The sequence below is a fragment of the Equus asinus genome, chromosome 21 (assembly GCF_041296235.1).
Source record: "Equus asinus isolate D_3611 breed Donkey chromosome 21, EquAss-T2T_v2, whole genome shotgun sequence".
NCBI lineage: Eukaryota > Metazoa > Chordata > Mammalia > Perissodactyla > Equidae > Equus > Equus asinus.
Genome location: NC_091810.1, coordinates 70,305,953 through 70,332,227, shown reverse-complemented (window position 1 = coordinate 70,332,227; position 26,275 = coordinate 70,305,953). Strand labels below are relative to the sequence as shown.

General features: G+C 38.1%; 1 protein-coding gene across 11 annotated transcripts in view; it reads right to left on the bottom strand.

Annotated features, from left to right (window-relative positions):
• The window catches only part of THRB (thyroid hormone receptor beta), a 361,115-nt gene that overhangs the window by 199,473 nt on the left and 135,367 nt on the right, over nucleotides 1-26,275 (bottom strand). For all 11 annotated transcript variants that reach the window (XM_044755477.2, XM_070492841.1, XM_014829844.3 and 8 more), the window contains exon 2: nucleotides 15,837-15,907. The gene's annotated coding sequence lies outside the window, so the exon portion shown is untranslated. The remainder of the gene's footprint in view (nucleotides 1-15,836; nucleotides 15,908-26,275) is intronic.

The window sequence follows — 26,275 nt, the reverse complement described above, 5'->3', positions numbered from 1 at the left end:
TCTTGCCTACAGGCAGATGATTTTTTGCCATAATAATTGAGTGTTACTCACATACTATGTGCCAAATACTGTGCCAGGTGTTGGCATGGGGGGTGGGGGTGAGGATAGGGAAAGGGAAGGCAGAAGGAGGGATGGGTGAGAAGATGAATAATTCTAGCCTCTGCCCCAGCCAGGCTCAGTGGCGTGTGTGCATGTGTGCGTGTGTGTGTGTGTGTGTGTGTGTGAGAGAGAGACAGAGAGAGAGAGAGAGAGGCACCTGACTAAGTATTTACAACATAATAGACCTGTAATAGAGATATCGATAAAGTCCAGTGCAGAACAGAGGCATTACCTGGTGCAGTCTTATGCAGACTAAAAGTTTAGAGGAAAAATAAGCCATGCATGCCTAGGCAACTTTTCAGCAAGTTCAGGAATTCAATTTATTGCAAGTGCAGAACGGAGTGAACGGTCAAGGACATGAAGGGGAGAGTTGAACCTGTCTGTGTCTCACATCAAAGTTCAAGCTCTCACTGCTGCAACAGACTGAGTCTTAAGAAATTCTTAACTTTTCCTAGGATTGGTTCCTTTATTTCCAAGTAAGTAATAATAATAATAATGATAGTAGCTACTGCTAACACTTACATCACTCATCTATGTGCCAGGCACACACGATTCTAAGCATTTTACGTATATTAATTCATTTAATCTTCATAGGAACCCTATGAGGTATTAGCTCCACTTTATGGCTGAGAAAACAAGCAAAGGCAAGTTATAAATTCCTCAGAGTTGTGTAGAGAAGATGTGACAAAACTAGGATTTGAACCTGGGAAATCTGGTCCTGGAGCCGCTTTGCTACACAAAGTGTGGTTTGTTGACCCAGCATCATAGGCCTCACTCAGGAGCTTTGTTAGGAATACACAGAATCTCAGACTCTGCCCTAGATCTCTTGATTTAGAATCAGTGTTTTTAACAAGATTCTCAGGTGGTTGTATGATTACTAAAACTTGAGATGCACTACTTGAAACGTTATAGTATGCAACATCTGTTGATAAAAGATCCCCCACCACCTTCCACCTTGGCCTGAACCCCCATTCTGACAAATTTCTATAATCCCTTCAGCCAATACCTCAGATACCACTCCTGTGGGCAGCTGACCTGCTTCAGTTTCACCCTATGTTGACCTAAGTCAAAGGTAGGTAGGTCCTTTCTACAACAGATCTACTGGCATAAGTGTTTCAGCTTCTTTACTGAGGATCTGGGGGGTCATAGAGAGGAGTCACTTCACTAACTTCATAGCCTTTTGTCATCTCTCTGGCACTTTGTCTACTCTTGTTCATTCATTCATTAATTCATTCTCTTTCCCTCTCTTTCTCCCTCTCCCTCTGCAATAATGACCAGAACTCTCCTTGTCTCCAGCAAAATAGTTCCCCGGTCACCCAGATTTCTTGGAAATTTTCTACCTCTGAGTACACTGGTCAAGGCATTTCCCCAAATAAACACAGTTGCTTCCTTGGAGGAATTCTGTGGCTAATTGTTACTAGATATCATTGGCCGATCTTATTAGAGTTACTTCTTCTGTCGGAAGCTCTTTTTTATTGTGAAATATAATACATATACAGAAAACTGAATATATATTAACTTTTTACCTTCAAATTCTACTCTCTTTGAATTTTAATGGCAAAACAGTTGCTTTTCATTAACAACAAATTAAAGAAAAATACGAACCATATCATTTAGCAGAACAGCCATAATTAGTAGTTCACAAATCCAAGATACAAATAAAGTGAAGCCAAGCTTAAACTAGAAAACTGAAGGTCTGTGTACTATGTTGGTTGCCAACTGGGATATACTGGACTGTCTCTTACTCCTGATTATCAGAAAATCAAGTAGGTAAATGCTCTTACAATAGGCATATTCCAATGCTGTGTCTACTCTGCTGCAAAATTTGTATTAATTCTGATTAAAATGGAAATGTAAAATATATTTGATAATATTTTGGATTAAATGGGAACATCTAGGTAAAATGAATAAAATGGATAACTGCAACAGGCTCCTCCTATCTAGCCATGGTCTGTGTCTTCAGACTGTGGATTAAGCTCCTGCTTCCTGCTTCTGGCTGTCTTTGATCCCCTTTCAGACAATAAGAAGGAGGAAAAGAGAAAGAAAGCAAATATATGGCCTATCAGGTGAATTCTGCTACTTATGAATCACTGTTATAAATGATTTGCTGGGAGAAAAAGGTTATGCTCATTACTAAATCTTGGTCTCTAGATTATGTGGAATAAGCAGCTCATCTCTGCTCCCTCCGACCCTGTTAACATTGATGACTAATGGCTGGCATGATACCTGCCATAACAAATGCTTCCTCTCAAAGGAAGAAAAGAGCAGTGAAAGAAGTGATTGGTCCACCTTCAATTCATTGCAAACGGTTTTAAAAGATCAAGGAGCATGTTTACTGCTGTCTTTTGATGATCAGTCTAAATATAACCATCCTTGCTGGATTTTCCTCATTGATTAATTTCAACTTCAAAGCTGTGTTAGTGTATCAAATGTTTAAAGTAGAAATAAAAGCTGTTCAGACATGTATTAAACCATAATACAGCAATTATCTAAAAAATGAAACTACTCATTGCCTGTAACAACAACAATGAAAACATGAAAAATAAAACAACTGCTAAACTTTGGAAATAGATTTTGGGACTATTAAATTTCCCCTCCTTTTCTCCTCTTCTATAAAAGTCAAATTCTCCTTATTTTTCTAAGCCTGATTCAAATTCTAACCCCTTCAGTAACGGTTTCATAGGTTACTGCAACCATCACCCTCTATTCCTCTTCTTAATATCTTGACTATGTAATCTGACCCATTCCTTCCGCCAGAAACATAAATAATAACAAATAACTAACATTACTGTGTGCCTTTTCCTGAGTATGCATCCTGACTCCCCAACTAAGTTTAAGTTTCTTTGGGGAAGTATAATTGGCTGTACTTTTTGCACCTCCCATTGGCAAAGCATGATGTTTTGCACAGAGAAAAGCTTAATAAATATTTACTTGACAATATATTTGCCCAACAGGTGCTGGTAACTGGCTGTTCCATGTATTATTAACAGGAAGCATAATCCAAAACCAGAAATTATTGCGCCTTGGCATGATCTCTTCACATTTCAAGAAAAAGCTATGTAATCAATGTGGTCTTCTCAAATGGTTGCTATTGAGGGTATTCATGAAACAAGTCAACACAGCACAGAAATCAACAATTGCAAAAACTTGTGTTTAAAATAAACTAGGTAATTTGACCATTTTATGAAAGAGATTAACATATTTTGATGAACTATTTTGTTCATCCAAGTAAATGCTGAAGGACCTCCCTCATTCTCCTAACTCAAATGGATGTATTCAGGCATTAAAAAATTTGAATTCTGCTGCTAGTTCAACCAAAGACTTGCTATAAAACTGTTAGCAAATCCTAATGGCAAAGGTTTAAAACATTCATCAGTAGATGGAACATTCTAGTTTCTATTGAGCTAGTCTAGGTTCTACTCAGACCCTACTCTATGAATTTAATATAGGATTTTTAAAAGATAGACTTATAAACTAACGATAGAGGGATGAAGCAGTTTAAAAAAAAATGAAATGAAATTGATGATTTGGAGAAAATACCTAGTTAGAGCCCCATCTCACACTATACACTCTAGTGAATGCCAAATGGTTTAAAGAGCAATTATTTTAAGGAAACTTAAAACTCAAGAAAATACAGCTGAACAACAATTGGGTCAATGAAGAAATCAAGGTGAAATAAAAAAATACCTGAAGACAAATGAAAATGAAAATATGACATACCAAAACCTATAGGATGTATCAAAAACAGTACTAAGACAGAAGTTTATAGAAATACAGGCTTACCTCAAGAAACAAGAAAAATTACAAATAAAGATTCCAACAACACACCTAAAGGAACTAGAAAAAGAAGAAGTAAAGACCAAAATTAATAGAAGGAAGGAAATAATAAACATAAGAGCAGAAACAAATGAAATAGAAAATAAAAAGACAATAGAAAAGATCAATGAAACTAAGGCCTGATTCTTTGAAAAGATAAACAAAATTGACAAACCTTCAGCTAGAGTCACCAAGAAAAAAAGAGAAAAGGCTCAAATAAATAAAATCAGAAATGAAAGAGGAGGAATGACAATGAATACCACAGAAATACAAAGGATTATAAAAGAATACTATGAAAAGTTATATGCCAACAAATTAGATAATCTAGAAGAAATGGGTAAATTCTTAGAATTATACAACCTTCCAAAACTGAATCAAGAAGAGATAAAGAATCTGAATAGAATGATCGCTAGTAAGAAGATTGAAACAATAATCAAAAACCTCCCAAAAACAAAAGTCCAGGACCAGATGGCTTTCCCAGTGAATTCTACCAAACCTTCAAAGAAGACGTAGCACCTATCCTTTTCAAACACTTCCAAAAAATTAAAGAGAAGGGGATGCTTCCTAACTCATCCTATGAGGCCCACATTATCCTGATACCAAAACCAGACAACGATAACACAACAAAGGAAAATTACAGGTCAATATCACTGATGAGCATAGATGAAAAAATCCTCAACAAGATATTAGAAAATCAAATACAAGAATACATTAAAAGGATCGTACACCATGATCAAGTAGGATTCATTCTAGGGACGCAGGGATGGTTCAACACCTGCAAATCAATGAATGAATGTGATACACTGCATTAAGAAAATGAAGAATAAAAATCACATGATCATCTCATTAGATGCAGAGAAAGCATTAAACAATATACAGCATTCATTTATGATAAAAACCCTGAATAAAATGGGTATAGAAGGAAAGTATCTCAACATAATAAAGGTCGCATAAGACAAACCCACCAGCTAATATCATTCTCAATGGAGAAAAACTGAAAGCTATCCCTCTAAGAACAGGAACAGACAAGGAAGCCCACTGTCACCACTCTTATTTAACATAGTATTGGAAGTCCTAGCCAGAGCAATCAGGCAAGAAAAAGAAATAAAAGGGATCCAAATTGGAAAGGAAGAAGTAAAACTGTCACTATTTGCAGATGACATGATTTTATACATAGAAAATCCTAAAGAATCCAACAAAAAACAATGAAAGTAATAAATGAATACAGTAAATTTGAAGGATACAAAATCAACATATAAAATCAGTTGTGTTTCTATACTCTAACAACAAAATAGCCGAAAGAGAAATCAAGAATACAATCTCATTTGCAACTGCAACAAAAAGAATAAAACACTTAGGAATAAATTTAACCAAAGAGGAGAAAGACTTGTACACTGAAAACTATAAAACATTATTGAAAGAAATCGAAGGAAATACAAAGAAATGGAAGGATATTCTGTGCTTGTGGATTGGAAGAATTAACATAGTTAAAATATGCATACTTCCTAAAGCAATCTAAAGATTCAAAGCAATCTCTATCAAAGTGCCAATGACATTTTTCACAAAAATAGAGAAAGAGTTCTAAAATTCATATGGAACAAGAGAGACTCCAAATAGCCAGAGCAATCTTGAGTAAAAAGAACAAAGCTGAAGGTATCACCTTTGAATTTTGGAATTCAAAATATACTACAAAGCTATAGTAATCAAAACAGCATGGTCCTGGCACAAAAATAGACATGGATCAATGGAACGGAATCAAAAGCCCAGAAATAAATCTAGACATCTATGGACAGTTAATTTTTGACAAAGGAGCCAAGAACATACAATGGAGAAAGGAAAGTCTCTTCAATAAATGGTGTTGGGAAAACTAGACAAGCAACACACAAAAAAATGAAAGTAGACTATTTTCTTACACCACACACAAAAATCAACTCAAAATGGATTCAAGACTCGAATGTAAGACCTGAACTATAAAACTCCTAGAAGAAAACATAGGTAGTACGCTCTTGGACATCAGTCTTAGCAGTATCTTTTTGAATATCATGTCTCCCCAGGCAAGCAAAACAAAAGAAAAAGTAAACAAATGGGACTACACCAAACTAACAACTTCTGTGCAGCAAAGGAAACCATCAGCAAAGTGGAAAGACAACCTAATAATTAGGAGAAAAATATTTGCAAATCATATATCTGATAAGGGGTTAATAGCCAAAATATATAAAGAACTCATAAACTCAACAACAACAAAAACCAAAAAACTCAACTAGAAAATGGGCAAAGGATCTGAACAGACATTTTTCCAAAGAAGATACACAGATGGCAAACAGGCACATGAAAAGATGTTAAACATCACTAATTATTAGGGAAATGCAAATCAAAACTACAATGAGATATTTCTTCATGCCTGTCAGAGGCTATTATTAAAAAGACAAGGAATAACGTGTTGAAGAGGATGTGGAGAAAAGGGATCCCTCAGACACTGCTGGTGGGAATGCAAACTGGTACAGCCACTATGCAGAATAGTATGGAGATTTCTTAAAAAATTAAGAATAGAACTACCATATGATTCAGTTATTCCACTTCTGGGTATTTATCCAAAGAACACAAAAACACTAATTCGAAAAGATCTATGCACCCCTGTATTCATTGCATCATTATTCACAAAAGCCAAGACTTGGAAACAACCTAAGTGTCCATCAACAGATGAATGGATAAAGAAGATGTGGTACATGTATCCAACAGAATACAACTCAGCCATAAAAAAGATGAAATCTTGCCATTTGCGACAACATGGGTGAACTTTGAGGGCATTATGCTAAGCGAAATAAGTCAGATGGAAAAAAGCCAAATACTGTATGATTTCACTCATATGTGGAAGATAAAAATAATAAGAACAAACAAACAAACACGTAGACACAGAGAATAAACTGGAGGTTACCAGAGGCAAAGTGGGGGAGGGAGGAGAGTGAAAGAAAAAAAATAAATCAATACAGCTGAATGTTTAATTGATCTCTACATGGGGAAAATATTTAAGCATGAAAATAAAGGAAGAAATTGCAAAGGGAAGACTGCTAAATTTATATGAGTTAAAATTTAAAACTGTAGGACAATAGATAAAAATAGAAAAGCAATCAATATTCATTTAACAGATATTAAGTATCTACTATGTGCCAGGCGTTGTTCTAGGTGTTTGGGATATATATATATATATATATATATATATATATATATATACACATACAAAATGACAAAGGTCCATATGTCTTTGCTATCAAGAAGACTACAGTCTAGTGGCTAGAGACTGACAATTAACAAATAAATAAATTATATTGTACATGAAAAGGTGAAAAATTCTATGGGAAAAAGAAAAGTAGAGCCAAGAGAGGAGATCAGAAGTGCCAATGGCTGTGCTTGTTGGAGGTTGAATATTAAATAGAATGGTCAGGGTAGAGCTCAGTGAGAGAGAAGATTTGAATAAAGACTTGCAAGGAGGGGAGGGAGTGAGTCCACTAGGTATCTCGGGGGATACCTGAAGGTGTTCCAGGCAGAGGGCACAGCCACCTACTGCCAGAGCAAAGACAGATGAGAAATTGGAAAACCATATTTGCAAAGCATGAGATGGGCAAAGAGACAATATCCTTAATAGAGGAAAAGAGTTCTTGAAAATCAGTTAAAAAAATCAATATCCTACAGAAAGTGGGCGAATGACATTAATGAATAAGCTTTGGATAAAGGTCAACAAAAAGTGAAAGATGTCCAACCTTACAAGTAATCAAGATAGTATCCATCCATCGGAGCAACCTCACTATTGGGATATCCAATTTGTAAAGATGAAATAATGTCAGTGAAGATGTGATGAGATTGTCCCTCTTCTACAATGTTAATGAAAGAATAAAAATAATTTGTAAAATAATTTGGCTATATGTATTAACAGACTTATTCTAGAAATATCTCTTATGGAAATAATTAAATAGTAAGACAGAATTTATGTATATTTTCTGCAGCACTGTTTCTAATGATATATAAATGATTAACACTTAGATACCATCCAAACTGAAGTTTCCAGCCTAGGATATATCTGTGGGCATTTGTTGCCTCCATAAGAATGTTCTATAAACATCTCACTTTCTCCAGCCCCTATTCCAGCTCCCAAATCTCCTCCTCCTTGTGTCTTCGTTCAGTGAATGGCACCAACACACATCCATTGCCTAAGATACACATCTGAGAGTCATCCTTAACGGCTTCCCTCTTGCTTCCTACATTCTATCAATTCTTATATTTTGTCAATTATATTTTTGTAATAATTTTTTACTCCATCCAATCCTCTACATTCCCGCTGGAACTGCCTTAGTTCAGCTCTCATTGTTTTACACCTAGGCTAATGAATAGCTGCGTACCTGGCCCAAGGTGGCCAATCTCACCTCCACCCCATCTGTCACATCCTTGCCATACGACACTTTCTAAAATATAAAACTGGATCAAATTGCCACTTCGTTTAAATTTTTTAAATGGCTCCCTACTGCTGTCAGATTAAAATCCAAACACCTCAGACAGACTTCCATGATCTGTCTCCTGAGCATCAGCTCTCTTGTCCTGCCAGCCTGAACTCTTTACTCCATCCATAACCATCTACTGACAAATCACACATCATCTTCTGAGTCTTTGCACATGCTACTTCCTCTCTGCCCGCTCTACCCTTCCTGTTCCCCATATAACTTCTCTTCACCCTTCTAGACTCAACTGAGGTAAGATGAAATCTTCGATCTTAGTTTTGATCAGGCTAAGTATTTCTTAAAGTTAAGCATGCATCAGAATCATCTGGAGGGCTTGTTAGACAATTTACGGGGTTCCACTTTCAGAGTTTCTGATTTAGTAGATCTAAGGTGGGGCCTGAAAATCTGCATTTTAACAAGTGGCCAGGTGATGTAGATACTGCTGGTCCAGGGGCCACACTTTGAGAACCACTTGTCAAAGAGAATTCTTCATGGAGTCCCTTTTTCATTCATTAAACAAGCTTTTGCTCTGTAAATGTGTTTCTATTCCAGCACTTGAACTAGGGTAGGTATTCTGCTTAGGGGTATAAAGATGGTCTCTCTCTGGTGGGGAGAAGGCAGGACTGCCCCATACAATTGTGCAGGTTGGACACTGTAAAAACGGTGCCCACTGGAGGACTGCAGCCAGAAGTGATAGTCCTGGAAGTTAGAGAAACAAACCAACATTTACACAACAGTGTAATACATGCCATGATACAAATATGCACTATGTTCTTTGAGAGATGAGCAGGACCTACAAACTCAGATATGAATTAGGCGCAGGGAGTCAGACAAGGTTTCCAAGAGGATGCAATACCACAGTTGAGTCTGGCAAGGTGAAGAGAAGTTATCTGGGGAACAGAAAAGGTAAAGAGGGCAGAGACAGGAAGTGGCATATGCAAAGACAGAAGCATATATATTATGTTAAGTAAATTGTTATGTGTGGAGTAAAGAATTTCAAGGGCTCAAATCACTTTGCCTATATGAAGAGCATTTGCTGAATTAAAAAATTAATTTAAATTTTAATTTGTGAAATATTGCACACATTCAAACGGTATACAAAACAAAATTACCCCCTCACATATGCACTCCCATGTTCACTGCCGCATTATTTACAATAGCCAAGGTATGGAAACAACCCAAGTGTTCATTGATAGATGAATGCATAAAGAAGACATGGTATATATATACAATGGAATATTATTCAGCCATAAAAAGAATGAAATCTTGCCATTTGTGACAACATGGATGGACCTCAGGGGCATGATGCTAAGTGAAATAAGTCAAACAGAGAAAGACAAATACCATATGATTTCACTTACGTGTGGAATCTAAAACAACAACAACAACAACAACAACAAGAGAACCCCAAGCTCAAAGAAACAGAGAACGGATTGGTGGTTGCCAAAGGCAGGAGTTGGGGAGGTGGAAGAGATGGGTGAAGTGAGTCAAAAGGTACAAACTTCTGGTTATAAAATAAATAAGTCAAGGGATGTAATGTACAGCATGGTGACTACAATTAAATATACTCTATTGCATATTTGAAAGTTGCTAAGAGAGTAAATCGTAAAAGCTCTCATCACAAGAAAAAAATTTTGTAACTATGTATGGTGACGGATGTTAACTAGACTTATTGTGGTGATCATTTTGCAACGTCTACAAATACTGAATCATTATGTTGCGTGTGTGGAACTGATATAATGTTGAACAATTTTACAGGCACTCATGGACCCACCATTCAGATTTGCTTCATCTCTCTTTTTATAAGAAATAAAACATAACGAAACTAATGATCTCTCTCCCAATCTCTTCTCCCTCCTTTCTCTTGCCAAGCTAGTCACTATTTTACGTTGATTTTTTTTCCCCTGCATGTTTTTATTCTTTTACCATGTAAGTCTATAGGCATTTAATTTTTAATGAGAGACTTTGTCCAGGACGTTACAGCAGAAATTACAAGGCTTGCCTCAGCAGGCTTCCAGAGAAGACACTTGGAGCAGCAGGTGGCCAATGCCCAACCAAACCTGCCCCTCTCCAACACGTGATGGGAAAAAATAGGACTCACATTAGTCATTTATGAAGTGCAATCAGAGGAGATTAAAATCAGAAAATGAAGTTATGCTTATTCAATGTTAGCTGATTTTAAATGCTAAAATGAAAAATAGTTTTTCCCTTGCAGCCAAAGATGTCAACCAACCAGTACCAAGGAAGTTGTATTGCCATACTTGGTGATTTTTGCTGTGGATTATACGCACAAGGGATGTGTGCATATGTGGGTGTATTGTATATCATGGATGCAAGGAGTTCCAAAACAGCTGTGCCAGGGGCTCCAGCACCATCCTACCAGCACCACAGATGGGCTTTGGTTTTGTCATCTGCAAAATGGCAAGATATTTCCTGCTGCCTTAACATGAGGGATGTGATGATGACTTGGGGGCTAAATTCTTTCTCATTTTGGAGCTTGTACTGAACAGTCTAGAAAAATATGGTTACCAAATTAATGGTTCTCCTCCTCCAAAAAGTAAAGAAAGAAGGAATCTGGAGGGGGGGTAAGAAAGAAAAGAAGAAAGGAGGAAAAACTGGTTTCCTTCTCCAACCTGACTTTCCTGCTTCCTCTAACTTGGTCTCCCACAATAACTTCTTAGTTATCTTTACAACTCCTCTCCTTCCCCTTAAAAGTCTATAATTTAGCCACTTTTTTGTTTTCTTTTTTCCTTTTTTGAGGGATGTCCAAAGTTTGAAAATCATTGCTATTGGTGGTATGGAGCCCCAGGAATGTTTTATGCTGTTTGTGTTGCATGTGTGGACGTGTTTCTCTATGTATCGTTTATCTATTGCCAATAGACTGCATCATTAGATTCCCAGCCAATTTGCTACATAGAAAAACGCTGTGTAAGCTTTTTGTTTACCCAGATCCTCTTTCTAGAAGTTTAGCTAAATGTCTTTCCTGGGTTGCCATTCATATATATATATATGCCATTCATATATCTATATTGATACATATATAATGATACATATATATAATATATACATATACAATAATTATTTACATATACATATGTAAATGTACATATGTATATGTAATACATATATAATGTATTTTTATACATATACACACACCCACACATGTGTGTGTGTATGTGTTTGCTTAAACAGTTTTAAATTGCACCACTAATTAATGAATACATTCTCCTTGGTCAATTCGTTCTTTACAAATTCTGTCACACTCATCTCTTCTCTCCTGTCCCTGATGCTACCTCCCTACTACAAAGCTCATGGCCGTAAACTGGAGTGCTGAAACCTAGATCTTATTGCTCCGCCTTCCACCCATCATGCAGCTGGCTACAAGAGCACATCCTCTAAAGCACCACCCTGATCTTTTCTCTCCATAATTGAAGAGCCTCTAATAGCTGCCTAATTGTGACCAGGTGTGCTAGGTGCCTCCATGATATTCCTTTATAATGAAATCTCATTTCATTTCTGGATGGCAAGGTAACCAGCCACACATTCTGGCTTCTTTTGCAACTAGGAGTTGGTAGATGAAATTGCTGGGTAAGGAATTCCGGTGAGGCCTCCTAAAGAAGAAAAAATATAGCTGGTAATAGGTGCCTTTTACCCACCTCTCTTCATCTTTCCTGCTGCCTAGAATTTATACGTGATGGCTAGATCTCCAGCAGGCATCTTGAACCAAGAGGCAGCTTTGAGGATAAAGTTACATGTTAAGAAGAGAAATACAGACAGATAGAAGGTGCCTGAGTTCCTGATTGTCATAGAACCATCCTACCTGCTGCCCTGGAGAGAAAAATAAACTTTTGCGTATTTGTCACTGTTATTTATGGTTTTCTGGTATGGACAGGCCCCAAATAGTAGTTTATTCTCTGCACAAATTTAGCTATTTCTCCCATCTAGCCAACGTAATATGTTGATTAGTTTCAACCCACTGCTTCTCTTCTTAAGACCGGCTTACAGACAGAAAGATCTGAGTTCAAGGCCAGCCTTGCCACTGTGATGGTGTCATCTTTAGACATCGCTCCTGACAATTTTACCCTCAGTTTCTTTGTCTGGAAACTGAGACTATAATAATACGCACATTAAAGTGTTTGCTATTTTTCTTTTATCCTGTTTTTTAGTTGTTATTAGCCCAATAGCACCAGTAGGAAAAATAGTTGAGAGAAGGAAAATGGGATAAAACTCAAATTAGGATATTTTTCTACTTTTTAACAGCCCTTATAAGTGGTTTAGTGGTTGAAAAAGTTCAGATTGCTGATTTTTAAAAGTCAATGGGAAAAAATATCAACAGATTGGACTTCAATCATTGACATTTTACTCTCATTCTCATGAATAACTGAAATCTGACTATATACACATTGCATTTTCCTAAGACCATGTGCCGATAGATAAATGCACAGACATACATACATGCATACATTTCAAGAACATTGGCTTCAGGAGAATCACTTGCGCCACGTCACTGGAATGGAGACAACATCCAATTTCTGCCTTAGTACTTTCCATTTTGATGAGTTGACTCTTAATGACTTGAAGAAACAGTTCCTTTCAAATAGGTGTAGAATTGCAAAAAAGCAAATTCGGCTCAAAACTCTTACATTGTATAATTTCATTTCTGCTCTTATGCACATCAAACTAAATTGGTTGGCTAAAAATCTTGCTAAATTAGATTTGATTTGATTAGTAAATCTGCGTATGTGCAGACAAAGCATGGTATGTGTGGTTAGAAAATGTCCTGGTTGTTTAAAATGTTCTTTTTTATGGACAATCTGGTTTTACCATAATTTCATTAGTGAACTATTTTTTGTTAATATGGACCCATCTTGTGAGTTAAATAGGCTTTGGCCCTTTGGCCCTTTGTTGGGAAATCACTCAAGCAATAGTTTGTTCTTTCTGAAGAAAAGTAACATAGTCTCAAAGGCCGGAAGAGTTGAGAACCTTCAAATTCGTCCTACCCACCTCCAGGTGACTCTCTCTTACCATTTTCTAACACTGTCATTTCCTTTTCAAAAACATTTTCCTTGCTCTTCCCAGCCCAGTTTCCTTATCAAGCTCCAAAAGGCATAGTTGGCCGCTGGGTCCTATCTGCCCTGGCCTATGTCCTCAGCGGCATTTCAACCCAAATAATTACTTTCCATGTTACCGCCGGACTTCTAAAACACACAAATAGAAACATTTAAATTGAGTTGGCTCAAAGTATTTCAAGGGGATAAAAGTATTTTTTTTAAAGGGTCAAAATGCCTTATTGCAAGGATATAAGTACAAGGCCAATCATTAGAGTACTTGACACACACCAAAAGCAAAAGGCCTGAATCCAGCCTGTTTTGTACGTTTGTTTGAGGCCTGACTTCCAATTCAGTCACCAGAAGTTCCATTCTGCTAAGATATGCGAGAAGAAACCTTGCATTTTATAGGTCATGGAAAAGCATTCAGACAACGGAGCAAAGAATTAAAAAATTACGAAGAATTCCCTGAGCATTGTCAGTAGTACATGTCAAAGCAATGCATGAATCAAGAATAGTCCCAGGATTTCCACTCCCAGAACTCCCACATATCACTCTTCAGCTGTATTATAGGCTAGAAGACCCCCAAAGGTATTCAGTGGTACCACTGTCTGGAATTCTCTGGGAACTTTTTTTCTGGTTTTGGTGATTACTGAACAAAGAAAGCGTCAGAAGAGCAGCACCGTCTATCTTCTGAAACTTTGCATCATGACCTTAAACCTGGCTCAATAAACAGCCCACGTGGCTTTAAGGAATTTCATCAGTGTTTTCATTCACTAATTGCCTGGTTTATTTTTTTTGCTTTACTTTCTCTCTTTTTTTCATTTTTTAATGGAGATATAATTTACATACAGGAAAAAGCACAGAGGAGTTTTGACAAAAGCCACGTAGCCCACACGTCGGATATAGATTTCCATCACCCCAGAAAATTCCCTTGTGCCTCTTCCCCGGCAATCCCCTCTTCTTCTTGAGGTAACCGCTATTTTGATTTCTATCACTATAGATTAGTTGTACCTTGTCTAGAACTATATAAAAATAGGTTAATACAGTGTGTACTCTTTAGTGTCTAATGCCTCATGTTTTAAGCATCTAGAAAAATCACCTCTTAATTTCCTTATCTGTAAATGGAGGGGATTGCCCTGTAAGAACGGTGTGCAAGCATTCTGAGGATTTGGAGGTTTCCTCGGAGGGATGAGGGGACCTCAGAAGTCTCCTTGATTGGGGGTGAGTGAAGAGGAGGCGGAAGAGCGGGGTTTGCAGCACCCTGTTCGTCTTCAAACATAACAGCTGGACTTTTCCACATCTTACAAATTGGGGTTCACTGGAAGATTTCATTCAGGAAAAGGGTTCTTTGTAAAAAAAAAAATGTTAGAGAACCTCAGGTCTAGACAATCCTTACTGATCCCTTTCCCTTGAACAGTCTATAAATTACAAATAGTGATTTCTGATATGAGAGCTGTCACTGGTCCCCTGGAGAGAGGGCTGGGAGACAGAAGCAGCCAGACTGGGGGCCCCCAGGGAGGGCCTGGGCACTGAGCACTGTAATATTAGTACTGGTTACAATCAGATAGCGCCACCCCAACTGAGGCGCCCAGACAATAGGCCAGAGGCCCTGAGCAAGGGGAGGCACAAAGGCAGCATTCAAAAGCCCTGACTCCCACAGCCAGCGAGCACCTCTATAGACTCCACCAGACCCTGGCCCAGCCGGAACGTCATCTTACAGCCAGAAAGCCATTTTTCCACAGTTAGCTTTTAAACTGCTAAAAATAATAAACACAGAAAGGAAAGTGCTGACACAATCTTAACTGGAGAGACAAACTGAAACTGTTGTTATAATAAGGTCAACAAACTGGCTTCCAAATTATGACCTAGCGTTCCAAAGGCTGCTGGATATTCCCAAACATCTGGGGACTGGAGGGAGAATTCAGAGGGCTTGTCAGTAAAGAAGGGAGAGCTTCCTTACACAGGTGCTTACGCCCTAGCCGACTCGCTCTAACCAATGGGTGATCCAATTCCTTACACCTTGTTTAGCTCTCAAAGGAAAGGAGCGTGGACAGGGCTGCTGGATCTTCACGGAGCACAATTTCCCCGCATAACAATGAAATATCGGCTCCTTTCTCTCCTGTCCTCTTATTACTCTTCCCCCAAGTGAATTTGGAGCATGCCTTTTCTCCATCATGTTTTTTTAGCCCATTGAATGTTCTATATTTCTCCTGAATACCTGCAGAGTTCAAAACTATGTTAAACAACAACTTAGTTTTATTAAATAACAACACAGCAGCGACGCCACAAATTAGAAGGTAATTCCCATAATGCTCAAAAGTGACAATTAATCATAAAGATCACGAGGCTGCAAACGGGCGAGTCAAGCCTGAGATCTGACCTTCTGATCCATTAAATCACGTGTGGAACTTGGCACCCACGCAGGACGGCCATGGGAGGGAAACCGCAGATCTGGAAAAAAAGGAAACAGAAGAAGATAAATACAAGTGTTTTTTTTTTTTTTTTAAAGTTCCCCAACATTTGCTTAATCTGCAACTGCTCTTCTTTCTATGTTTAAATAGGGTCTGGGTTCCGAGCTGTGTCTGATTTTGAATAAATGCAAATAGCCTTAGATAAAATCTTGTTCCAAAGGGGAGATGGTTTCAGAGAAAGAGACTTGAACATAAGGACAGTAATACACATTATAGGTATGGGGCAACGTTGGCGGATCCCAAAGACCTGCTTTTCTGTGCACAGTATTCAGGAGTTTTGAAATCCCAGCCGGGAAGATGACTAAAAGGCAAATGTGAATCTTACACAACTTAGAAAGTCTGTGCTAAGGCGGGTACAGCTGGGTCTCAGAGGACAGTTCCTGGGATGGGTCTTAAACAAAAGCTTCAGCTGTGCCCTGTGGTGAAATGACAGGTTATTCATCAGGGTAGGCCTCTGAGCATAAAGCCATGGGGCTGTCTAGGTTATGTTAAGTGGGACTATATTGGGGATACTTTGCACAGTTATAAGCAGATGAAAGAGACGGCCAAACAGACTGTGGCATCTGCTTGCGCAGCAGACGATGTCCCCAAGTTTCTGTCTGCACAAGCGAGAAGCTGCCTTTCAACTAACTGTGGTTCTGCAATTTTTATTGTTCTTGACGTGGGGTACTTAGAAATCATAGAAAAGCACAGGTGGGTAGAAAAAACGTCTGGGTTCTTGCTACGCAGGATGGACCACTGATAACATCTGTCATGTCTGCTGTATCAAAATGATAACTTTTTTAATTAAAAAAAAGAGCATAGACATAATCTCCTTGACAATCCCACACCAAAGCCAGACCACGAATTTGTTTGTATCTTTCCAGTCCACTTTTTTTACATTTACACATCATATGTGTATCCAGGACAAGACACAGTGTTTGTGCATTTTTAATTTACCTATATGATATGAATCTATGTATGGGTATCTGTCATTCTACATTTTTGACTCAACATTATGTATGTGAGAGCTACGCATGGTGATCAGTGACAGCACATCCCCTCTGACTGCCACACTGAACAAATACATGCTTAGTCATTGTCTTTCCACCTGACCCAATGTTTGTGGCTCCAGAAAAGCACTTGTTATATCATTAAAGTGATTGTTGGTTATGTGTGGGTGTGTAGCTGCATGTGTGTACGTGCGAATTTTCTCTGTGGTTCTTCTCTGTGACTCGACTCTGAGCTTCTCAAGCTGCTACCTTGTCTTGTTTTAACAGTGGCTCTTCTATCCTATGACTCTATGCAGAATTGATGCATAACGTGTTGGAAGGCAAAATATGTTTGTTAAAAATTGATCTACTTATTATTAATTTTCCTCCCTTTAAAAATAACATTAAGGTAGACTTTGGGGTTGTATTTATCTATTTCCTTCAACGTCTCTCTACACTAGTCTTGTCATAAGTCTTCAAATTGCAAGCCATCAATATCAACTCACTGTTTGCTAAACAATCAGAAACTGACAGTATGAGGCTGAAGACCGAGACATTTAAGAAGCATATTCTAAAAGCGTTCTCAAAGGCTAAATTGACAAGGCCAGGAAGAAGTCTGTGTTTGTAACTGTTGTTGTGGCTTTTTGGCAAATATGAGTAAATACATATCACTACTTTTGACATTAATATCTAAAACAAACAGTGCCTTTTGAGGTTTGAGGTATGCTTTTTATTTCTTTTTTGTGAGGAAGATTGGCCCTGCAATAACATTTGTTGCCATTCTTCCTCTTTTATTTTTCTCCCCAAATCCAAGTACATAGTTGTGTATCCTAGTTGTAAGTCATTCTAGTTCTTCTATGTGGGATGCTGTCACAGCATGGCTTGATGAGCAGTGTGTAGGTCCCCGCACAGGATCTGTACCGGTGATCCCCAGGCCATGGAAGCGGAGTGTGCAAACTTAACCACTTGGCCATGGCGCTGGATCCAAACAGTGCCTTTTGTACGAAAATTATATTGGACTTTGATTTATTTTTTGAGGGTATAATTCTGATTTAGACTTTGAAGACTATGTGTGAACCTTACTCAGTGAAAACCTAAAAATTCTCACGTCACAAGTAATAATAATAAGCATTTTTATACATAACACTTATTAAGCATGTTTTTTGGGCTGAGTGATGCTAATTCTTTCATCTAATTTCACTTAACTTAATCCTCACCATGATCATATGAGACAGGCATTATTAATAACTGCATTTTCAGATGAGGAAAGGAGAGGCACAGAAAGGTTTAAAATTTCGCCCAAAGTCAAACAGGGAAGACGAGGCTAGCCCGGATTCTCACCCAGGCAGTAAGATGTTATGGGCCTCCTTCTGAATTACTGAGAACAGGCTCAGGTTTTGAAGATAAAGCTGCAGAGAAGAAAATCGAAAAGCCATGTCCCTGAGGTGGCTCCCGAATTCTGCAATAATGCAAACAGACAGCATCTCTTTCATGGCGCGCCTCAAACCAAGACCAAACCAAATTAGAGTACTCGAAAGAGACAGATGTGAAGCGATTTTCTAGGGATGAAGGAAATTTAAAGCAGCAGGGTCAAGCCCCAGACCCTTCCAACTTAAACACACCCATTTTTAATTCTTCTCCTTTTTAGAAAACAGGGAGCTGTGAATTCGCTCATGGCTCAGAGGACGCTGCCCAGTTTGTTCACGTGAGATTCAAAGCAAAAATGAGAATCACTCCCTGGGACAACTTTAGTCCAGAATGTGTGTTCTTTACACATTTTTAATTGGGGCACAAATATATTAACAGTGCGGCTATTTTGTACTTTCAAAAGAATCTGTTTTGTAACTGATTCATATTTATATTTGGAATACATTTATTTCTGGGCATGAAACAGTTCATTTTGTTAAGCCATTTGACCCGAGGTGAAGTTGGCACAATTTGCCATGACTGCTCCCAATTAATGCAAATTGAAGGTTAAAGGATAAATAAAGTCCCTTTAACTTGGTTTATTAATATGTTATTTATAAATGGGTCTTTACTTGGTTTATTTTTTTTCAGTCAGTAGCTATGTACAAATGAACTGTACAGAAAAACTAGCAAATACATAATGTGTATTTTATTATAAAGTTTTCATTTTAAAAGGGTTAATATTACGGCAAAAAAAATAATGTCATCTATCTATCTATCTACCTGTCTATTTATCTATGTATCTTTTTAGTCTCAGCTCTCTCATCAAATTTTATGGAGCCTGAGATAGACTTATTACATTGCATTAATGGCCTACATTCTTCACCCCTCCCCGGACCTACCCTTTTGCCAAGTAACTTTGTAGTTCCTCTGACTAAAGAGGTTGAGTCTATTTTCCTGTCCCCTTTGATTCTGGTTTTGGCCACACTTGCTTTGGTCAATAGAATGTTAGCAGGTATGCTGCATGTAGAAATCTGAAAAAGTTCTTGTTAATGTATTTTCTCTTGCCATGAGAACATGACTGGGCTAGGCTGTCATAGTTGAGAAACATGGAGTGGAGTTGAGTCATGTCTGTCGTCTCTGCCAAGGCCGTCCTAGATCAGCCTAGACCAGCCAAAGCCCCATACGTATGAGAGAGACCAGGCAAGATGAGCAGAGCCATTTAGCTGACCTACAGATGGCCACAGATGCATGAGTAGGCCCAGCTGGAAGTGGAAGAAGCAGCCAGCCAACTCTCAGACTTGTGAACTTACAAATACCATTGTTTCAAATCGTTGAGTTTTGAGGTAATTTCTTACTATTCAGGTAACAAATCATATAATGCTACTGTGCACTCAATAACTGATATAGGACCTACCCCTGGCTCACTCCAAAAAGAGGTGCCCACCCAGAAGATGGCCTAAAATTAATCAATAAAATTCAGCAAATATCTACCAAATGCCAGCTGTATCAGTCAAGGTTCAACCAGAAAAATAAAAACTGGTCTCGTATTTAAACAGAAGACTATAATCCAGGGAATTGATTACATAGGTGAAGGGAAAGATATGAAGGCAAATAGGGAAGAATGAGGCAGCCAGGAACTCAGTAATTGCAGGAATCCCTGAACTATAGGGACAAAGAATGCAAGCGTTGATATTGGAGCCCTGGGACCAGGGTCACCCAGAAGCAGCTGCAAGTTCACAGGGCCTCTCTAGTAGGAGCTGAAGCCCTAGAGGAGACACAGCTGCCATCAGAGCTCCTGTCTGAGGCAGAGTGTGGGCAAGAAATATCCTGGCCTCTCCCTTCCTTCAGTCTTCTGTTCTTCCTCCAGGGCTTTCCAATGGCTGAACCCACATGGAAGCCAACTGACTCAGGAACCTGGACAGCACAACCCTTAGGGGGCAGCCTCTCAGTAACACAAGGGAAGGGCAAGGAAGTGAACTGAGGGCAAACGGGTAAATATACCACCACGATGTGAAAGCTGTTATAGGAGGTCTTACTCAGTGCTGAGAGCTACATCCACAAAAATAACTGAGAATCAGAACAGACCCTGGACTTGAAGATTAGAAAGGGCCTAAATAGGAGGAAAGGATGTTCAGGTAGCAGCAACTGTGGGAACAGGAAACAGGGGGGGAATAGCAAGTATTCTGGTTTGGTTAGAAGGTTGTGTATTTGGGAGCGGGGAGCAGGGGCGATGAAGGAGCAGTGAGACTACAAGTTGAGAGCTTGGAAGAGTTTGGATGCCAATCCAAGCAAACGGGACTTATGTTCCAAAGGCAATGGGAAATGAAATGGTTCTGAGCAGAGAGTAATATGATCCAAATTGCGTATTAGGAATATTACTCTGATAGAAATCTGAGGGATGGATTGGAGGGAGAAAACTAGACTAGGAGTTTTTAACTAAGTGTAGACCTCAGGGAATTCACAGCCTCCTTGAACAAATTGACAGGAGTTTGTGTAAGCATTCTGTTTTCTGAGAGATGGTACATAGCTTTCCCATGGTTTTCAATGGAACCCATGACCGCTGTCCCTACCAAAAATTGAAGCCAGAAGCAGGCAAGTGATCTAGAAAGCCCCTATAATAGTTCTTTTAACGAAGATCAAAAATGTAACAGTGGCAATGGGAATGGGAAGGAGTAAGCAGACATAAGCACTTATGAGGCAGCATCTAGACAAATAATCTAGATGAATGTAAATGGAAATAAAACAAGAGCAAGAAATACTGAAAGGTTTAACTCTGGAAAGGTTTAAATTTGGGCTACATCCATCTGATATTTCTCTCCCTCCCCCTATAAAATGGAGGAAGCAACTCATGCTTCCAAGATACCATAACGATTTACTAAATTGAAAAGTTCCAAGATAAACATGTGGCATATATATCACCACTGTCCTCTCCCCATGTTCATCACAGATATGACTAATCAAAAGCAACCTTTCCTTACTGCTGAGGCCAAACACAACCCCAAATCCTTCTCAAATAGCACCCCAGGCAGTCACTGACTTTTTCTAGAGTGACTATTTTTATTTATATTTATTTACTTTAGCTTCATAAGGATGAAGTACCAATGAATGGCTATATTTGGCGGAATGTATTATATACTAATATGATCTGTATATAGGTACTTACATGCAAATTTCCCATGTATGGGAAACTTACTTATATACAATTGGACCACTAGCTAGATCTCACTCACGTTCATGAGTCCACTTAATGTTAACTCAAAGCAATTAATATAGATCTGAATTAAATTGAATTGGGGGAAAAAACTTTGCACACTTGAAAATTTATTCTATTATCAAATTATCATAGTAAAGTTTTAAAATCAGCACATGTCATCACAACCAACTACTAGTGACTTCAGTGTTTGGTAAATTCTTAACTCCAATTACAGGCAAGTAGGTATATAGTATCACTATGAGCCATCTTCCTGTTAAAGCATGGGGACCCACGGTTTGGTATTTGAATGCCACTATGGCGATTTTCTAACCTTGGGGTGTTTTCCATTTGAAAAGAGATGTCATTATCAGAGTTTCTACAGAACCATAAAAAAGACAGCTTCAGATAAGCCCCATTTTTTTCTACTTGGAGTTTTGATCAGCAAGAAAATAATTACTATTCCTAGCAATATGAGGACTTTCCCTGTTCACCTCAACCCCAAAACTCAAGGTTTAATCCGTTCAATTCCAAAGAAATAACTTTTTGGAAATGGTTTACATACAAAAATATTGCCAGAAAAATGAAAAAAAAATTCTAATATAAAAAATTACTAGCAATAGTTATTTGACAATGACCCACAATAAAAATTATAGTTTAATCTGTAACACATATACATAGATATAGGTATACCTTCCTAAAACAAAAGTTCCATGAAATAAGATTCTCACTCATGGGATGCACTTGGATGTTTTCCATTCCATTCAACTCTACCCTATTTTATTCTATTTTATATACTATTTCATGAAAGAAAAGTTAGTAATGACTTGCTAAATTAATTTCATTACCCAATAATAGGGCACAACCCACAGTTTGAAAAACACTACTGTAGCAAAATGACTAAGTACTCTGGCTTTATTCACCAATGTAAACATATCCACAAAAGCCCAATCCTGAGCAACTTAGCAGGGGAAACAAATCTCTTGGCTCTCTCCCTAGGATCCTGGATGAAGCCAAGGTTTGCTGAGCCAACTTTTGTACTTCGTGGTTGACAATGACTGAAAACTGAAAGGCAGAGATCAAATCCTCACTCTGCTTCTCAACACATCTCTTCCGCTGGGTAATTTATACCGTGCAAGTATCCAGCTATTCAATTTTGCTGTCATTTACTGTTCTTTTTCCAACAGCAATGGAAACACAGGATCAGTTTACTGTTTCTCTCTTGTTAGAGTTAGATTATTCTCCTTCCTGCCCCTTTAAACAAAGATGGCATTCATGACTCCGAGAACCACCCTGGGAGGAGCTCCAGACAAAGCATGGCAAGGAAAGCACTACCCATGAAGGGGCAATCACAGAATCTGGGCGTTGAGGTTGTCAATCCAGATTATATACCAGAACGAACTTTGTAAGGATCCTTTTGACTGGTGTGAACACAATTGGACTTGGAACAACATAATTAACAGTAAAAACCAACAATAATAGGGTATATATCTCCAAATTCAGTGGTATCTCCCAAAAGAAATCTACTTATTAAAAAAATTAAAATCCATTCTCTCTTTCTAAAAGGAAAAAAATAAACAGATACTACAGAATCATCATATCAGACATCCTTTGGAGGCTTTCTGGCCAGGGCTCTGGTGCTGGAATATTCTTTCTTACATTTGACTACTTTGACATTCATTCGCTTTGACATTCATTCGTTTACTGTGTACCCTCCCCCACATCCCTACCCATCCAACTATAGTCATGAGCTGCATACCGAGATTTCAGTCAATGACGGACCACATCTTTGATGGTGGTCCCACAAGATTATAATGGAGCTGAAAAATTCCTATCACCTAGTGACATCATAGCTATCATAACGTCATAGCCATCATAAAGTTATGGCAAGAGGAAAGGAAACTGCAGGAAGAGAGAAGGAAGAAGATCCCTCCAAGAAAAGTCACAGTGAAGGGTTTAGTAGAAGCTTTCACAGACCTCAACAAGCTCCTTAGAAAGTTTGAAAACATGAACCCTAACATCAAAAGGTTTTCAGTAATAGAGAGGAATGTTTATGGTGCATTATCTTCTTACAATCAAATCTATGATGAAAAAAAACCAAATCAAGCAAACTACTGTGGACATACTTCTGAAAAGAAGGACACCTTCTTAAGAAGAACCTCAGGCAGGTCCTTCAGGAGGTATTTCAGAAGACGGCATTGTGATCATAGGAGATGACAGCTCCATGTGTGTTATTGTCCCTGAAGATCTTCCAGTGGGACAAGATGTGGAGGTGGAAGACAGTGATATTGATGCTGCTGACCCTGTGTTGGCCTAGGCTAATGTGTATGTTTGTGTCTTAGTTTTGTTTTGTTTTTTTTTTTTTTTTGGTGAAGATTGGCCCTGAGCTAACATCTGTTGCTAATCGCCCTCTTTTTGCTCCTGGAAGATTGTTGCTGAGCTAACATCTGTGCTAACCTTTCTCATTTTGTATGTGGGATGCTGCCACAGCACGGCTTGGTGAGAGGTGTGCATGTCGGCACTGGGGAGCCAAACCCATGAACCCCAGGCTGCCAAAGCAGAGCATGAGAATTTAACCACTATACCACCGGGCTGGCCCTGTGTCTTAGCTTTTAACAAAAAAGTTTAAAAAGCAAAAATAAATAAGGAATAAATAATTTTAAAAATAGAAAAAACTTAGAGAATAAGGATATGAAGAAAGGAAATACTTTTGTATAGCTGTACAATGTGTTTGTGTTTTAAGCTAAGGGCTATTACAAGAGAGTCCAAAAGTTAAAAAAATTAAAAAGTTTATAAAGTAAAAAAGTTACAGTAAGCCAAGGTTAATTTGTTATTGAAGAAACAAAAATACATTCTTTAATAAATTTAGTGTAGCCTAAGTGTACAGTGTTCATAAAGTCCACAGTAGTATACAGTAGCATTTTAGGCTTTCACATTCCTTTGAGCTTTTGCCATTATAGACAACACCACAGGAACATCTTTGTCACAAAAGCTGTGTGTATAGCCATAAGCATTTATTTAAGATAAATTCTGAGAAGCAGAAATGCTAAGTAAAAGAATGTGGAAAACTTCAGGCTTTTGATGCAGTCACTAATTGTTTACTACAGTCATGTATCACTTTACGCTGGGGACACTTTCTGAGAAATGTGTCATTAGGTGATTTCGTTATTGTGTGGACATCACTGAGTGAACTTACACACACCTAGATGGCATAGCCTACTACACACCCAGGCTATATGGCATAGCCTATTGCTCCAAGGCTACAAGCCTTTACAGCTTGTTACTGTGTAGGGCACTCACCATGAAGTGGAGCTTGCAGGACTGGAAGTTGCTCTGGGTGAGTCAGGGAGTGAATCAAAAAAAAAAAAAAAATCATATAGAAGATCCTCTCTAACCACAGTGGAATTAAGCTAGAAATCAATAATAAAAAGGTAACTAAAAAATACACAAATGTTTGAAATTAAGCAATATATTTCTAATTACCACATGGGTCAAGGTCAAAGCACAATGAAAATTAGACAGTATTATGAACTGAAATATGAAGAAAACATGACATATCAAAGTGTGTGAGATGTAGCTAAAAGTGGGATTGGAGGGAAATTTATATACTTACATGCGTCTATTAGAAAAGAACAAAGCCTGAAAATCAATGACTTAAGTATCTACCTCAAGAAGTCATAAAAATAATACCAAATTAAAGTCATTGAAAGTGGAAAGAAGAAAATAATAATTAGAAATTAACGATATGGAAAGCACAGATGCAATAGAGAAAATAACTCAAGCCAAAAATTTCTTCTTTGAAAATACTAATAAAACCTATAAGCCTGTAATCAGATGAATCAAGAAAAAAAAGAGGAGGCAAAAACCTTACAAATATGGAATGAGTACACAAATACACACATAAATTTGAAACATACATTTTAGTAAATAATACCTTTACTTTCTGCAATGTTCTCTGATATTTTCCTTTCTATTATGTTCTAGCTTTCACATCCTGTTCCATTAAAAATGGGAGTCACTCACTATGAAGTTTCATGGACCATTAATGTGTTGCAACTAAGTTTGAAAAACGTGTCCCAGAGTTCCTGGCAAATGTTAGGCATTCAATATAAAGTCATTGAATGAATAATGGTATATGTTTTGCATATTAGCCTAATCTCCAACTTGTTATTATCTATCCTTATTTTCATTTGCCTTCTTGCATTTTGTCTTTAATTTATATTAACTTAGTATAGTGTATGTTTCTTTATAAGTTGTCATAATGTTTTCCAGAACAGGTCCTTAAAAAGATGCTTTCAAAGTCATATAGTCAGAGCAGAGCCAGGAGAAGAAATATATTCCCAGGGCACCTGGTCACACTTCTCTGGGTACAGGAAGCTCAGTACCTATAAGAGAGACACTTCCTGTGCCACCACTGTAACAATGTCTGCAGCACCAGTGCACACGAGAGCAGATGGTGACTGTGACTAAGTGACGGGCGCTCACCTCTAACCTTACAGAGAACCATATATACTCGCTTTCCACGAAGTTCTCTTGCATTTCCCATAGCTGGGAGAGAGACAGCCAGCTCATTCTTAGAAACACAAAGACACTTTTTGAAAGAGGGATAAAGGATTCTGCAATTGACAATGAAGAATGATGTGAGCATCTATGGGCATCGCTGTGATAATGGTGTTCATGGTCTTGAGTTTCTTTTATCTCTCTTTTCAGGGTGTAAAGTCTTTCTCAGGTCATTGAAATTGTGTGTCTACAGGAAGAGCTAGAAAACATGTTGGAA